This window comes from Heterocephalus glaber, unplaced genomic scaffold (genome assembly GCF_053883595.1).
Source record: "Heterocephalus glaber isolate CG9 unplaced genomic scaffold, H.glaber_assembly_v1.0 deba00001755, whole genome shotgun sequence".
NCBI lineage: Eukaryota > Metazoa > Chordata > Mammalia > Rodentia > Bathyergidae > Heterocephalus > Heterocephalus glaber.
Genome location: NW_028258453.1, coordinates 6,919,811 through 6,933,124, shown reverse-complemented (window position 1 = coordinate 6,933,124; position 13,314 = coordinate 6,919,811).

Sequence of the window (13,314 nt, the reverse complement as noted above, 5' to 3'; positions counted from 1 at the left end):
AGACTTTCAGTGGAGTTTTTAATCTCATGGAAATCTGTTTGCATCTGTTTTATGGATTCCATTTGTTTCCTATGTTGGGATTCCATATGTTCCTCAGCTCCTCTATTTTTTTAATCTGTGTCCTCTCTAGATTTATTAATCATGTCTTGTACTATGGGCACAATCTCTGGTGTTTTCAGAGAAATTATTTCTGATTTCATTTTTTCCAGATCCTCTTTTGTTGCCAGTTCAGGGAATCTAGGTGGTTGTGTATCAGAGTGTTCCATCTCATTTCCCTTTGGGGTTGCTGTAGGTGATCTGGAAGCCTGGTTTTGAGACTCGTTTATGTGTCTTCTCATTTTGATTGGGGGGGGGTTGCTGTTGGTGCCTGCACGCCTCACCTCCTCTTGGCTGGGAGCTGTGGAATGGAGGCCTGGAAGCCCTTAGAATACCCAAAGTAACTGGGATAACAGGACAGGCATTATTTTGGCCCTTGCACTCCAAGGGCAGCCAGGACCCATGACATGATAGGGCCCCCCAAAAGATCCTACTACTCTGAAGAGTCACCCAACCTCCTGAACAGGGAGATCGTTGGAACCCAGAGGACAAGATTCAAACAGATTACATTGCACTAAAAGGAGGATCACTAAAGAGAGAAATATCTCCCACAATATCTCCATCCAAGGAAATCCATATGGTTTGGCAAGATTCAGAGGTCATAAAAACACACATAACTTTATTAAATATTTTCATTTGCCACAGTTATAACTAAACTATGAAGACTTTAAATTTCTTACAAGCAAAAATGAAAAAGTCTACATGCATGGAAACTCCAGTTGTTATGTTTGGATAAATATCTTTAAATAGAGGTCAACATTAAAGATAAATGGATTAGGCCAAATGCTAACTTCTGCCATGTTTTCAGAGCCAGTATTCAATAAAGTTCTACTTACAACTTCTGACTCCTGGTTATTTTCTGTAGCTATAAAATAAAACTTATTTGTCAATAACTTACTTGCTAATGTTCTTGGGCAATTGCCTGATGAACAAAGGAGCATTGTTCATCATAAAAGTTCATCTTTAAAAAAAAAATGGGCCAGGGATTTAGCTCAGTGGTTCCACCACTTGGTCCACAAGGACAAGGTCCCGGGTTTGATCCCGGGTACCAAAAAAAAAAGAAAAGAAAAACACAAAAAAAGAAACAAAAAACTCATCTTTGTCTCCTTATTACATCACTCAGATTGAGACTTTTGATCACTGGCTAGACAGTATAAATGCTCTTTCTGAAGCAGTTATGGAAGACAGATCAGCTGCCCTTCTACAAATTTAGAAATAAAGAATAAAAGTCTTAGGGGATATGTTAGAAGAAATAAAGATAGGTTAAAAAGAGACAAGTAAAAAATTATAATTTTTAAAATGACAAATGCATCTTCAAGACACAAGTCCAGTTTAAAATTTTCTCTTCTTGACCAACACAAGAATCTTGGACAATTCCTCTCACTTGTGAATAAATCACATTTTTAACCTGTAAATTGGGCATTCAGCTTTGAATACACCAACATCATGCTGTGGCTGAGCCTTTCTCTGCTACCTGCCAAAAGGAAAGGGTAAATTGTCAAACTTCACAGATTTTCTTTTTTTGGGGGTGGGGTAATGGGAATTGAACTCAGGACCTTGTGCTTGTGAGGCAGCCCCAGTGCCACTGAGCTAAATCCTCAGCTCCCACACAAATTTTCATTGCACATCTGAGAGTGCTCTGCTCAGTCTCTCTTGGGCCTCTTATTGATACATCCTGAAAATCCTTTTTGTGTAAAGGAGGTCAGCATAACTCCAAACAGTCCATGTTTAGGGTTGGGTAACTTCATCTCAGACCCAGTCTAGTAACAAGACTGTTTCAGAAGAGAAAGAAGACCAGGGGAAGAGGATATTGAAAGGGAGGGACAATGAATACAATCAAAGTACATTATTTGTGTGTTAAAACATGCCAAATTGACATCTATTTTTTGTGAAGCATATGTGAATGAATAAAAATGTTTTGCAATGTTATGTATATAAAAATATCTGTTAATTAGTTTAATACTGTCATTCAACAATCTACACACAAAAACATTATAGAACCCCACACCCAATCGTTTTTTGGTCTGGAAAAACAGCCCAGGGCAAACAATAATTGAGCTCATCAGACTTAGATGATCACACACACACACTCCACGCACACTCAAAAATTCTACAAAGAGGAGACCAGGCACTCCCCAAATTTCCACAATTTGCCTTCAGCACAGTTAGCCAAAGTCAGTCCAGCAAAAAGCAGATATTAACAAAGTGCACATAAGTTTCTCTTCTTCCTCTAGGACAGTGGTCTTTGACCCATTCTCACCCTGAGTCAGCTCACTTAGGGGAAGCCATTATCTGGTCTAGGAGCCAAATTTGCCACCCTTCCTCATTCTCAGGATCTCAATGTCTCAGCTCTTCTCCCTTTTTTGTCTAATGATTGAGATGTTTGTAGAACTTCTACTTGGGCTTTCCCAAAATGATGATATTCCTTTCAAATAAGTTCATGTCCTTCCTCATGCAGCATCAAATTTTTAAAGCAATGTCAACAAATAGTCCAAGGATGATAATTATCACATTACACATGGCAACAAATCACTCCTTCTGGAAGCCCAGTCACATGTACTTCTGTATGTCCCTTTACAGTGACTTTGAAAATTGGACCTGATCTGGAAAATAGAGATTTCATGCTGGCATTCAGAAACCCCTGGATCTGAACACAGGTCATGGACTTGACACTCTGCTTCCCAAATATCTGAAAAATTCAGATCACTCAGGATTGTCCCTGAGACAAAGGAGGGACTGACAACACAGGAACTATAACTTTTCCCATGCACAAACCCTACACATGAGCCTGGGAATTCCCCCATGATATCCTGAAGTACCACAGAGTACAGAAAGACACAGATCTAAAGGTGTATTGCTGACAAGATGAGGGTTTACATGACACAGAAGTTGAACCAGAAACAGGCAGGATGTTGGCCTCCCACTTGTTGGCCCAGCCCCATTCCACAGCCCAGGAGATATGAGGTTAGGGCAAGAAAGAGGACAGGTCACAAACTTCTAATATTTCCTGAAAAGCCATCGTGTTCAGCAGATCCAAACTAGTTCATCTGTATCCATCTCAGAGCACTCAGCACAACACTGGTATTTCAGGATTCTAGCTTGCTCCTGTGTTCAAACATTTTCCAAAGCTCAAGGAAGTCACATAGCTGTTCCAGAAATCTCGGAAAGAAATACACGGAGACACAGAATTCAGCTAAAATAATAAAAGTTCTACTTGCCAGCAGGTAGGACCACCAGAAACCGGTCTGGTTAGTATCCATGTGCCCCTTTGTTCAGGGTTTACTTTTCATATCCTTTTTAGCCATTATTTCATCCCTAGTGGTTTTTGATGGGTAAATACAATTCCAGTTCATATTTTGAAGTCACAGACACAAAGTAAGCACATATACATTGTAAATTCACCAAGGTATAGTAATTTTGTTAGGTTACAGAAGTTACTGGTTAAAGAGTCAGATAACCATCACCTTAAACAAGAGTTATGGGAAAAGCAAATCTGAAAGGAACACATTATTTATTTTGCATCTACAACAACCTTAATATTCAATCTACTAAGTTATCTAAAAGTTTTCCCTATCATAGCAAGGGAGTCTGAGACTATTGGGGTATTTCTCAGCAGGTGACACTGGGTCTAATGTATAGCAGCAAAAACTGAAGGAAGGCTCCACTTTATGGATCAGCCTGATCTCCCTCTCCTGCTCTCCTATGCATCTCATACAACCAACCTGCATCTCCCAATGGCTGGTGATCAAAGACACACACTGAAATCTGAGGGACAGGAGAAGTGATCCCATAACTGGCTGTGATGAGCTAAGTGACACATGCCATGCAAGACTCTTCCATGTCCAGGGTTACTCCTGAATGATGAACTGGTCCATCTGGGAATGACTGCTTTTAAGCTGAACTTGCTCCTGTCTTTCCAGAGCAGGCACCTGCTTTCTAAGTGTATTTAGTGGGCCATTATTGCTTCTCTCTCCTGGAAATAGAGCAATAAGTGTGCACATGTTTCTAGGCTGTGTTCTGTGGAGACAACATAACTCAGAGTAGGAGGGCTGCCTAGAGAAACTAAGACCCTTAGCAGGGGATAGAGTGTGGGATATCACCCTTGAGCAGTGTGGAATGGATTAATTCCCAAGACTTTCTCTCACCTTTTCAGTGAAATAAACCTATTTTACTTCCTCTAAGTTGGGGTTGGATCCAAGGCATTTTTACTTACCACATCCTCAGGTACATTTTTTTTATAAGACAGTGTTTTGGTATGTTGCTAAGTTGCCCAGCATGGCCTCAAATTTGTAAACTTGACATCATTTTGGGCCAGCTTACCTAAGTGCTGAGGTTATAGGAGTCCAGAACCACACCTGGCTTTGATGCATTGTATTCAAAAAGAGAAAACGTAAAAACAAGGAAATATAATTATTAAATAACACATGCATTACACTTATTCATCAACAATATCTACAGAACAGTCAAGAGTGAACATAAGCCACCTGCTTCACCCATGGCCAAAAGAAACAGCCACATTCAGACAGTTGAACAAGTTTCCAATGTAGAGGGCAAGATTGACTGCAGAAATGGTGTGCCACAGTGAATGGGATCCTGATGATGAGGCAGCAACAAGTAAAAATATTAAGTTTGGTAGGAGACCATAGCCTGCTGTTCCATTTACCCTTTTCTGAAAATGCAAATTCTTCACCTTAATATTTACTAGAGGAACACCCTTACCTGGAGTCACTTTAAGGTTCTCACTGAATGTGTCAAATCATCACCCCTTCCTCCTACAAACTACATAAAGAAATCTATCTCTGAACCTGACCAAAAAGTTTCATGGATACAAATTATAAGCTGTTCTCATCATATCTATGCATGCCAAAATCAAAACTGTGTGTAAAAATCCCCAAAGAAAATTTGGTCAGAAAGAAGCCAAGCACTCACTGGCTGTGGCTTCTACCTTCTGCATGGCTTCTGCATATGAATCTCTAGGCTTCCACCACTCTCCTCCAGCTTTTCACTGTTCATACTCATTGTTGGTGTTCTCTGTAGCTGGAGGCCACCTACAGGGAAGACTGCTACCTGGAAAGCACGAACGGAAATTCATTGCCCTTTCAAAGCAGGCCTAAGATTGCCCTCATCTTGAAGATATGATTCATCCACATCACATTTATAGATTAAATGACAGAAATGTGGAATCCAAATCTTTTAATGTGTCTTTGTGACAATCCATGATTCATATTATGTTTCATGGTGATGTTGAAAAGTGAAATGCTAAGACACTTTAGGTGGATTTTGAAATGGACAAATAAAAATATCCCTTGTTCTTGGGTAGGAAGAATGAATATAGTGAAAATGGTCACACTTCCAAAACTGCTATACAGATTCAGTTCAATCCCAATTGAAATCCCAACAGTATATTTCACAGAACTAAAGAAAATAATCCAAAAATTCATTTGGAACCAGAAGAGACATAGAATAGCAAAAGCAATTCTAGGCAACAGAGATATGGTAAGGGGTATCACAATCCCCAATTTAAAAGTATACTACAAAGCCACTGTGATGAAAACAGCATAGTACTGGCAAAGAAACAGACCTCAGGATCAGGGGAACCAATTAGAAGATGGAAAAACAACTCCAGACATACTCAGCTATCCCATCTCTGACAAAGGAGCCAACCATCCTCACTGGAGGAAAGATAACCTCTTTAATAAATGGTGTTGGTGAAACTGGATTTCAAGTTGCCAAAGATTAAAACTGGAACCCTACCTCTCACCATGCAATAAATTAAAATCCAAGTGGATTAAAGATCTAAATATTAAGGGCTGAGGATTTAGCTCAGTGGTTCCACCACCTGCCTTGCAAGTGCAAGGTCCTGAGTTCAATCCCCAGTACAAAAAAACACAAAAGATCTAAATATTAAAACAGAAACACTAATCTTGCTGGAAGCTAAGTTAGGTAGAACTCTTGAAGACATTGGCATAGGAAAAGAATTTATGATCAAATCCTCAGTAGCATGGGAACTAGCACAAAGAATCAACAACTGGGATCTCATCTTTTTAAAAAGCTTCTGCACTGCAAGAGAAACCACCAACAGAGCTGAGACAACCTACAATGTGGGAAAAAAAATTTTACCAGCTGTTCCTCAGACAAAGGTCTACTATTTAGAATATATAAAGAACTCAAAAAAATCAGACCCCCCAAATATAAAGACCCAATACAAAAATGGGCATCTGAAATGAACAGACATTTCTCAGGCAAAGTAAAAGCAGCAAATAAAGATATGAAAAAATGTTCAACATCACTGGTCATTTGAGAGATGAAGATGAAAACAACACTGAGATTCCACCTCACCCCAGAAAGAATGGCTGCTATCAAGAAATCAACCAATAACAAATACTGGCAGGGGTGTGGGGAGAAAGGAACCCTTCTTCATTGTTGGTGGGAGTGCAGACTGGTGCACCCACTGTGGAAATCAGTATGGAAATACCTCAAACAACGAGGATTAGAAGTCCCATTTGACCCAGCTATTCTTCTGCTGGGTATCTTCCCAAAAGAATTAAAAGAATCATACCACAGTGATATATGCTCACCCATGTTTATAGCAGCACAATTTGTAATAGATAAAACTTGGAAACAGGCCAATTGTGCATCAACTGGAGACTGGATGAAGATGTGATATTTTTTTAATTGAGTACTACTCTGCCATAAAGAATGACAAACTAGACACATTTAGAGCTAAGTGGCTACACATTGAGGTCATACTTTTTTTTTTAATTACATTTTATTCTTTTTTTTTGGTGTGGGGGATTGAACTCAGGTCCTTGTGCTTGTGCAGCAGGCAGTGAAACCACTGGGCTAAATCCCCGGCCCTGAGGTCATACTCTTAAGTGAAATAAATGGGACACACATGTGTAAATACCGAATAGTTTCTCTAGTGTGAAAAACTAAAAGTGTAAATAAGGATCAAAATGTATAATTGATATTGAGTAACAGGAAGAAAAGGTCTAAGGGAGTAGGGGAAGTGGGAAGAATACGGAAAAGGAAAGAAGGGAAAAGAGAAAAATACAAGAAAAGGAAAAAACAGAAACAAGGCCTTTGTAAATGGGGAAGGGTGGAAGGGGTGAAGGGAGGGCAGGGGAATGGGGAAAAAATAAGAACCAAGATACATCATGTAAAGTTACAAGATCCTAATGATGAATGTAACTGTATTTTATACCTAAAATGTTCCGATAAACTTAATGGAAGAGGGGAAAAAGAAAAGAGAAAAATAACTTTGAGAATATGAAGAAGTCTACAAATAAATACTTATATGTAATTAAACTGTTTTGGGTAAGAACTTATCAAACATGAATTCTCCCCTCTTCCCTCAGCCTCAGTAATTCTCTCATGGTCCCAAGTGATTCTTGTCTCCTGGTGCTGCCTGCCTGGTGATGTTTGTGTTCTCTTTGCCATTTGAATCTGTCTCTTTACCTCACCTTTATTACAACTCACCTACCCAGTCTTTCCTAGAGTCAATCCTAAACTTCCTAAATAAAGCACTTTCCTTCCACAAATTAATACCTGCTCCAGGTTTATTCCTTCTGAAGTTCAATCACACTCCAAGTGAAACCAAGGTATTACCCTGGGGCAAAGATAGGAAGTTTTCAAAAATGTGTGTGAGTTAGACATGGGAGTGGAAGAGTGGTTGTTCTTGAGCAATGCATACGCTGTTTGTCACTTGGCCAGTTAGGCAGTCATATGTCTTCCAGACAACTTTTGTCTAGTCTTTTTTCCTGTTGTGATAAGCCAGACAGATAGGAATTGTGTACTGCTATACTAAAAGAAGAAAAGTAGAGCACCCTTATCTGATGGGGGATATGATACCATCTGCCCAATATAAGGTCTCAACAGTAGATAATAATGAAACACACAAAAACATACACACACATATAGAATATTATATTCATATATATGTATAAAATTTAATTGATAAATTATACACAGGTAGAGATTAATACTATTAATACTACAAAACTTATTTAAAAACATGATTTTGGGCTGGGGATTTAGCTCAGTGGTTTCACCGCCTGCTGAGTAAGTGCAAGGACCTGAGTTTGATCCCTGGTACCAAACAACAACAACAACAACAACAACAAAACATGATGTTATCAGTGCCATGTGTATGTGCTGCCTTTCTCTGAATGCTGCTGCTATTATTGTACTCATCCTTCCTGTCATGATGTGACAGCACACAACAGCTGTATGATGAGATAAATTGAGATAAATGATGGATCACAGTGGCATGAGATTTAATCACGCTATTGACCCTAGTACATGATATGAACCTTGTCATTTTTTATTGTTGAAATATTTAATATTATTAGACCCTCCTAAAGTAGCAAAATTAACATGTGGATAAAGAGGGACTGTAATTACTTTAGATGCTGCCACACCCCTGGACACATCTATTAGAGATACAGGCGAAAACTTTTGCCTCAAACCCAGGCAGCACTGCATCAAAGGTCTCCATAAGTCATTCTGAGGCTTCAGTTTTCAGGCATTGAACTCATATGCTTGTGATCATCACATGCTTGTGCTGCACACATGTGGCCCTCCATTTCCAGGGGTGTAATGTGAAACTCATATCCATCATTTGGGATTATCTTTATTGAAATTATATTCTGTGGATTTTCTGTACAAACATAGGAAAGAAGCTGAAATCCTTACACACTTCTATATTCAGGATGCTATTTATAGATGATTGACTTTACAATAGGAGGCATTCTGTTTAAATTAACTTCAATAAGAAAAAAGAAAAGATCAGTAATTGAAAAATGAGAGATTTTACAAATGAAAACAAGATGAGGAAGTTTTGGAAGTGAGAGAAAGGGGATGGAAAGGTAAAATAAAGAAGTTCAAATATTTTATATATGTGCAACTTACTCTCATTGAATGTAAACATTATATATCAGAGGCATGTATTAGTAAAATTTTACTAAGTTTTTTCTGGCTTTTGGATTGTTAATCATGTCATCACCATGACTTGATGAAAATATGCCATAGAACCTGTGTGTCTGTTTATGTCTTTTTAGAGAAAATAATTGATATGAGGTCTCTTGAGCTGAATGGAAAATAATTGTCATGAGAAAAGTTGGTGTCATCTAAGAGGACTGGGTAGTGATGAACCACAAAAAAGAAACGATACATGATCAACAACAAAAAACAAAGTTGAAAATAGAAGCTTCTGCATATTTGAATTTTCAAACAGGTGTGATGTTTGGTGCTATCATTACTCAAGAACATAGGACAAAGAAAAGTTAAAAATTTTTGAGAAAATTAGAAAAAAACTGTTATACACACATGTATACATGTTTCACTAAAGTACATGAACAGCACTGAACCAAGAGAGAACGTAATGAGGCTGCTGTTGTGCACATCACCACCTATAAACTTGGTCGTTACAGCTGTTCCTTGAGGTGCAAAGTGGAAATATTTGAAAAACAGAAAAAAGTTGAAATAAAATATATTGAATGTGCATTTAATATACCAAATCTAATGAATGTAAGTGACCCCCTTGCTACATTAACATGCTTATCATGCTTATATTGACCTGTAGTCAGAATGAATAACATAGAGCCCATTTCATAATAAAATATCACATATAATTTATTAAATAGAGGACACTGAAGGTACTTGTTGCTTATCCGTGATATCTGGTGGCTGACAGAGCAGGACTCACTACTACAGCCCAACTGAAAAAGTGAGTATTGCTGCTGAAAGCAGGAATATGCATTGGACACTGAAATACGATGTTTTTAACTCTTTGAGTAAGGCATCCACCAAAGGAAGCACTACACTGAATGGAATGACTACCTTTACTTTTTTGAATACTTTATACACTGACTTCTGAAGGGTTTGAACAACTTAAAATCCAACCAAGGATACTGAATGGTTCCTTTTTCCCTGTAGGCTCATGAATATTTTTTTGAGTCCTTAGTGATGTTTTCTTTCTGGAATGAGTTGATGTTCCAATTTGCATTTCATTATTGGGCAAAAATGCTCAACGTTCTTTTAGGTATTTATTGGGAATTTGTACTTAATCTGAGAAGTGTTTATTCATTTAATTTGCCTGTTTTTTTCAGATATTAGTTCTCTGAGGTGTATCAGGTAAAACGTTTCCCATTCTGGTGGTTATTTTTTCATGCTTTTGTATTTGCTTCCATGTCTGTGCTAGAGCTGTAATGTTTATATAAAGCTTTTTGTTTACTGTATCATCCTACCTTCTTTTCTACCAAACACACCAGCAAAAACATTGAGAAAAGAAAATTTTAGTATATCTCTCTATGTTCTCTACATTCAGAACATGGAATGCTTGGCTCTTTCATCATCTATTTTTATCCTTTATTCTGACAGGCATATATATTACTGCTGTACAGTTATTTCCATGAAAAGAGTATTTCCTGAGCAACAAAATCATGATTTGCATTATTGATTTTTTTGTACCCTATCCTAGGTTTATGTTCTTGTCCTAAATTTCTTTTCTTAAACTTCAAATGCCAGTATAAAGACAACTGTTCAGTTTGCTAAGGCATCTAGCTAAGTGATCCCCCAAAGTTAGCTTCAAAGCCACAATGATCCTGTCTCAGCCTCTCCTGAAGCTAGGATTAAAGGAATCACATTTGACTTAAACCTTTACACATAAACAACTCACCAGTCCAATTCTTTATACACAGGATGACCAAAACTTTCCTATTTTCCATTAGTTTTTATAACAGGAAATGCAAAAAATGACAATTTTATCAAATTTATTGAATACAAGAATTGACTGGTTAAACTGATACCTGCCTGAACAAAGTTCAAGATATTCAGTAAATAAAGAAATGTGCTGCCAGAATGATGCTTGGGGTAAACTATTAAGTAGTGAAATGAGAAAAGGACAAACACTGATGTGTAATTGTTACTATTAAAATAATTATGACATGGAGTAGTAAACTACAAGTATTAAAGCAGAGATACCTCTGCAGAATTTTCATATATAGAGATATGTATCTATATATATAGGTATAAATTATATAAGTATATAAAATGCAAATATATATATATATATCTATCTTTGGTTTTTTTCCAGTACTCGGATCAAATATAGGACCTTGAGCTTTTGAGGCAGGTCCCATGCCACTGAGCTAGATCCCCAGCTCTGACTTTCATGTATATTTTGAGACAGGGTCTCACTGTTGAATAGGCTAGACTCAACTTTTTCTCCCACTTCTGCCTGTTGAGTTTCTGGGATTACAAGCATGCATCAGCAGGGTCAGAAAGATTTTTTTCATGATTAAATAATCAGAAAGTAAATGTGCTCAAGATAAAACATGTTGGAGTTTTGATATTTTGTCACTCACTGTAACAGCAATACACACTACATATCCTCCTGGTGATGGTAAGCAGCAGAACTGTGCTACAGGGAAGTTGGCCACATGTTGTAGGGTGTAAACATTGACACTGTATTCTGCAGTACATTGTATTCCTCAAATTACATCAGATATTTCAGGTACAAAATAGACATAGTTTTAAATGACATTATACAACTGGTAAGTAATGTATGTGCCTAAGCATAATTAATGCTAGGGGAAGATATACTCCCTCAATTTTGGGTATTTAATGCATTGCTCACTAATGTTTTCATGATACCATAGGTTTGTAACAGTGCAATCCCATCAGAAATCCAGCAGCTTTTATATTCAAGAACACTATATAAAACATTTTGCAAACTATGTCAATGCTAAAAAAGATAGGAACAAAATACAGGGCAAAGGGGACCAACTGGGACTCATGCACACAACTTGGCCCAGTATGTGTGTTTGAAGGCAACTGTCACAGACTTCAAGCATAAGACAGTGGTTCTTAGGAACAATGATAAATGGTATTGTAAACATTTCTCAAAACCTGGTAAACACAACCTGAATTATAACTTAGTAAATTCACTTTTTAGCAAACTGACAGATTCTTTTCATTCTTTTTTCCAGGACTGGGGATAGAAATCACAACCTTGCACTTGTGAGGCACGTACAGTGCCACTGAGCTAAATTCCCGGCCCTTTACCAAACTGACACCTCACATTACTTTTTCCTTCATACCATTAGATCAGCTTACTAGGTAAAAACAATAATGATGACCAAAGGTAGGATGGCACCATAGCATCAAGGAATAGAATAAAGGCATTTGTACACTGTACTTGTACAAGTACAAAGGCAATGACACTTGTTCATTCAATAGCAACTACTCTCCTTACAACTGCTCCACAGCTGACAAAAATTCCTTTGAAAGTCTTGTTACACATAAACCCTACCATCATTTATACCTTCTGGACAGATTACTATACTTCATGATATCCTTTAGGAGAGAAGTTATGGTCCTTCTGGTCTGTGGCAATCAAAAACACAGCAGTACGGTTTATTTTGGGTACACGTGGTGAAAAAATTAACACCAAATTAAAAGTCATTGCAATATAAACATGAAAAGTAAAATTCTGATGGGAAGAAAACAAAAATTTTTGTAAATGATAATATTGGTTGGTATAAGAAAAACATGCAATATTACATACATGATATCTGAAGTAGTTGTCACAATACGGAAAACATCACATTTGATAAAGTGCAAGTTGTTTGAAAACTCAACTTTCTCAAAAACACATGTTCACAAATCTCTGAAAATATATATTTCAATATATAGTATCAAATTCAAAAACATCTTTTCCTACACAGAATATGGAATATGCATTACAAAGTTAAAACAAATGCAGCGGTAAAATCACAATTAACAAAGAACCATTTAAAAATTAAGGTTTTTTGTGATCTATACCTCCTACTTGAAAGCCAAAAGAAAACCTACATAGTAATTGCACTGGAAAGTAAAAACTACATTTCAATTTACCATGTACAATTAAGACACCATGGACTAAGCACAAAGATATACAAAAGCACAAATTTATGTCAACTCAATATTTTTATGTTAAACCCTAAGATACAGAATGTAGATATTTGTAAGTGATTTACTGAAAACCACACAATGTATGTACTTTAGGATATCTCTATCTGGGATTTGTACTTTCTGAGAAATTTGCAAAGAAGCTTTTCATTTGAGGCAGGGTCTCCCTTTGTAATTCAGGCTGGCCTTTAACTGTGTAAGGGTGCTCAGCCTCAAATTTGTGGCCATGCTCCTGTGCAAAGAAATATTGACATCAAATTTGTTTGC